Here is a 4,988-nt window from a genome sequence, read left to right as displayed (position 1 = left end):
GCCTCCTCCATTTTTTTTGAAGGGAAGAAAAGGCAGGGGGCTTCGAATCTCCGGGGAGCTCTCACGAACCTCCGGTGGTAATAGCAAAGCCCCGGCCCCTCCCTCTTCTGCTGGTGGGATGGCCTTTTCTGTTCGACGACGTTGACGGGCTCCGTGGTGGGGTCCTCCGGCAGGAGGCAGTTGGCGGAGTGTGCGGGCGTGGTCGCCCACTTGGCTGCCTTCGTGGAATCCGTCAGCTGCTGCGCTACCCTAATCAGGTCCTTGACCGGCAGGGTATATGTGTCCGTGATCTGTCCACGGACCTCCAGCAGGAGCTGCCGCAGGAAGATCTCCCTCGACAGGCTGATTTCTTTGCGCCTGTCGTTGCTTTAAGTCTCAGGGAGGAGGAGGAGGTCCTGGAAGGCATGCCACGTTAGGTTTCCCTCCTGCCGGGGGTTCAGGGCGAGGTCGAGGGCGCAGGCAGCTCTCTCGGAGACCGGCAGGGAGCAGGTCTCAACGAGAGTGGATTTGAATTCTTGGAAGGTGGCGGGGACCGACATCGTCAATAACTACGGGGTGACCTTCCTGTATATCTCCTCCGGGAGGGCGTTGATGGAGATGTCTGCCTTTAACACCTTGTCCGTCAGGCCTGATACCCTGAACTGCCCCTCAACCCTGTGGAACCAGGACGCTGCATTTTCCCTGGTAAATGGCAGCAGCCTTATGTTAAGGGCCGTCTTTGGTTGGTCTGTCAGGGGGGTCATTGTGTGGGATGCAGGTACCAGCATGGACGTGTGCGTGGGGGGGGGTTGCGAGAGGGAGGTGTCTGCCTCCAAGAGGTTCGCAGTAATTGGCACATGGTTAGGAATGTCCGCGTCTATGCTCGTTTCGCGCTCGCACTAGGAGTGTGAGGGAGTACTCGCATCAAAACACGCTGGGGGAGTGTGCCGTGTGGGTCTGCTAATGACGCTGGCAACCTGCCGACGAGGGTCGATAAATGCCCGAACGCTTTGTTAGAGCGCTCTGTTAGGGATGTAGGTGAGGTTCATTAGGCCAAGACTTAGTTGCCATTTGGGTCCGTTAATGGCTCCCGGGAACCACTCCAGGGGTGACCACTATGAGAGAGGTGCAAAATAATGAGCGGGAAGACAAGTACTGCTGATTTATTGATGAAGCGAGCTGCTTATAAAGCGGCGTGCGGACGTCTGCATACATCGCAGAGACCATGGGTACAAAGATTTACAGGTGACCTGAGGTCAAACTATTTCTATACAAAACAGGACAAGTTCATACAGAAAACATAGTGATTAATAATGTCTGACGTGTTACAAAAATACTTCGTTACATGTACATAAGCATGATCATTCGGAAAGACAATAAAATATATAATTTACAAATATGGTGGTCAACACGTGATTTCGCCAACCCCAGGTCGATGAGAAGGCACCGCAGAAAACTGGATGTTCATTATAGAGAACACATTGGGCGGGGACTCTGTGAGAGGTGCTAAAGAAAGAGCAGGAATACAAGTACTGTTGGTTTATTGACGAAGCAACCCGCTTATAAAGCAGCGTGCGGACATCTGCGTATATGCAGAGACCGCCAGTACAAAAATTTACAAGTGACCCGAGGTCAAACTATTTCTCTACACAAAACAGGACAGGTACATATAGAAAATATGATGATTAACAATAGCTGGTTGGACACAAAAATACTCTGACATATACTATGTACAGGGGCAAATGAAGAGGTAATAAATATGCAAATCACAATAATGATGATAAGATTGTGTATGTGCGACCTCAGGTTGGCTGAGAAGGCACCACAGAAAACGGGATGTTCATCATAGAGAACCCGTTGAGCAGGGACTTTACAATACACGACCCCCGATGTAGGTAATGTCTGATCAAAGCAGGTATCTGCTGGGGTGACGGAGGGGGCCCCGCCTTCTCGATGCCAGCTAGGGGGGTGTGTTCGACTTCTTCGGTGCCCTGTGGATGGGTGAGTTGGGTTGCTCAGGACCTTCCTAGGGCACCCACGAGGTTATTTTGCAGACAGGGTGGGCTGATGGGGCACCACCTCCTGCGGGGCTTTGGGAAGTGCCCCCGACCTCTTCCTCCAGGAATGCGGGTTTGAGACGGTCTATCGATACCCAGTCTTCCTTCCCGTGGACGGCCACCCAGAATGCCTTCTTGTTTCTGTCAAGTACAAGGAAAGGCCCCCTGTAGGGCCTGGTTAAGGGTGGACGTACGGTATCATTCCTGATGAAGACGTGGGTGGCGGGGGATAGACCAGGAGGCATGAAGGGCGACGTCCTGTCGGTATATGTCCGCTGGCAGGGGGCGAACTTCCCAACACTGTTACTGAGCCTCTGCGTTGTTAAGTCGTCCCGGTCCTCTGTGATGAGTTCCCCCAGGACTACAAGGGACTCCCCGAAGACCTTTTCTGCTGCGGACGGGTCGCTGTTGGCTCTGGGGGCGGTCCTCAGCCCGAGGAGGACCCAGGGCAGCTGGTACTTCCAGTTCTCCTATGGTGCAACGAGCCATGAGGAACACCTTCATGGACCTGTGGAACCTTTCCACCATTCCATTGGCTGCGGGGTTGTAGGCGGTGGTGCTGTGGTGAGTGGTCCCCAGCAGGCGTGCCAGGGCGGTCCACAGCTCGGACAGGAAGGTGGGAACACTGACCGCATGGCCCCAGTGTCGATCAGCATCATCCTGCCGGAGATAGTGTCGCGGACCTAGAAGCCTACTGGTGCGGGGCTCCTGGGTGTTTTGGATGCTGCTGCCATGGCAGCCTGTGAGGGTGGCTGCCACCTCCCCCGTTTTTCGGATGGGCGAAAAGGCAGGGGGCTTCGCAATTCCTGGCATCTTTACCAAACCTCTGGTGGTAGTAGCAAAGCACCGGCCTTTCCTTCTTCTGGTGGTGGGGTGGCCACCTCCTGGCGACGACGTTGATGCACTCTGTGGTGGTGTCTTCTGGCTGGAGGCAGTTGATGGGGTGTGCGGACGTGGACACCCGCTTTGCTGCCCTCGCGGAGTCCGTCAGCTGCTGCGCCACCCTTATCAGGTCCCCGACTGGCAGGGTGTATGGCTCCGTGATCTGCCCACGGACCTCTGGGAGCAGCTGCCGCAGTCTCCCTTGACAGGCTAATCTCTTTGTGCCTGCCGCTGCTGTCAGTCTCGGGGAGGAGGAGGAGGTCCTGAAAGGCATGCCACGTTTCCAAGAGGTTTGCGTCCTGCTGGGGGTTGATGGTGAGGTCGAGGGCGCAGGTGGCCGTCTCGGAGACCGGCAGGGAGCAGGTCTCGATGAGAGTGGCCTTTAATTCCTGGAAGGTGGCAGGGCTCGTCGTTGACGTCCCCCACAGAGCGACCTTCCTGTATATCTCCTCGAGTAGGGCGTTGATGGCGATGTCCACCTTCAATACTTCGTCGGTCAGGCCTGCCACCCTGAATTGCCCCTCAACCCTGTAGAGCCAGGACGCTGGGTTCTGATGGGTGAATGGCAGCAGCTTTATGCTGAGGGCCGCCCTTGGTCGGTCCGTCAGGAGGGGCATCGTGCAGGGAGTGGGCACCAGCGTGGAGGAGCGCGTGGGTTTCGGCGTGGAGGAGGGTTCAAGAGGGGGTTACGCGAGGGAGACATCTGCCTGCAAGAAGTTCGTGGTAATTTGTATGTGGTTGGGAATGTCTGCATCCATGCTCATTCCGCACTGTCACTTGGAGTGTGAGGGAACACTTGCGTCAATACACGCTTGGGAGCGTGCCGTGTGATTTGCCGACAAGGGTCGGTAACGCCTGAACACTTTGTTAGAGCACCGTAATTAGTCAGTTAGGGGCATGGGTTGGTTCATCGGGCCAAGACTAAGTCGCCGTTTGGGTCCATTAATGGCTCCGGGAACCACTCCGGGGGTCACCACTGTGAGAGGTCTAAAGAAAGAGCAGGAAGACAAGCACTGCTGGTTTATTGATGAAGCGACCCACTTATAAAGTGGTGTACGGACGTCTGCGTATATGCAGAGACCGCCAGTACAAAAATTTGCAAGTGACCCAAGGTCAGACTATTTCTCTACACAAAACAGGACAGGTACATATAGAAAACATGATGATTAACAATAGCTGGTTGGACACAAAAATACTCTGACACATATACTTGGCACAAGGGCAAATGAACAGGTAATAAATATACAAATCACAATAATGATAATAAGATTGTGTACGTGCGACCTCAGGTCGGCTGAGAAGGCACCACAGAAAACGGGATGTTCATCATAGAGAACCCGTTGAGCGGGGACTTAACAACTTTACAGGTTTTTCTGCCGCAACAACATTGACAGGCTCCTGTTTTCTATCTAAATATTTTCTTCTAGCGAAACATTTCGCTTCAACATGAACTTGTCGGTTACACCAGAAACAAACTATACCTGACTCCGGAGCCTTCCTACTACCATTTCCAATTCTACCACTACGTTGGCCACTAAAACTACCATTCTTATTACTACTGTTATAATTACCACTACTATATTATTATCAGATCCGGGGTTGTCACATTCAGTACGTCTATTGTTGTTTCTGAAAACCACTCTCCATCTGTTATTTCTGGGAGAGAACTGTTTATTATTATTATTATTATTATTATTATTATTATTATTATCATTACCCACACTCCAGATACTCTCCTGCTTATGAGCTAACGAGTACTCGTCAACAGCTATAGCTATTTCTTGGAGTGAGTCAAGCTGTAACTCTTCTAAATGTATTTTCAAAACTTCCCTCAACAACTGACCCTTCCTAATTTCTGTAGGTAAACCTAAGTTAAAGAAGTCAGCTAATTACCATAATTCATCCCTCTTCAAATCAAATATATTTTCCTCCCAGTTAAGTTTCTCAAAGAAATCAGCCACCGCTCAATCTACCTGACCTTCAAAGAGAGACATGACTAACTAATAATAGCAGAGGGAAAAAGAACTAAGAAAAAAACAATAGACACAACACGACTTAAACGAATAGCAA

This window comes from Macrobrachium rosenbergii, chromosome 5 (assembly GCF_040412425.1).
Source record: "Macrobrachium rosenbergii isolate ZJJX-2024 chromosome 5, ASM4041242v1, whole genome shotgun sequence".
NCBI lineage: Eukaryota > Metazoa > Arthropoda > Malacostraca > Decapoda > Palaemonidae > Macrobrachium > Macrobrachium rosenbergii.
This window is presented reverse-complemented; position numbering follows the sequence as displayed.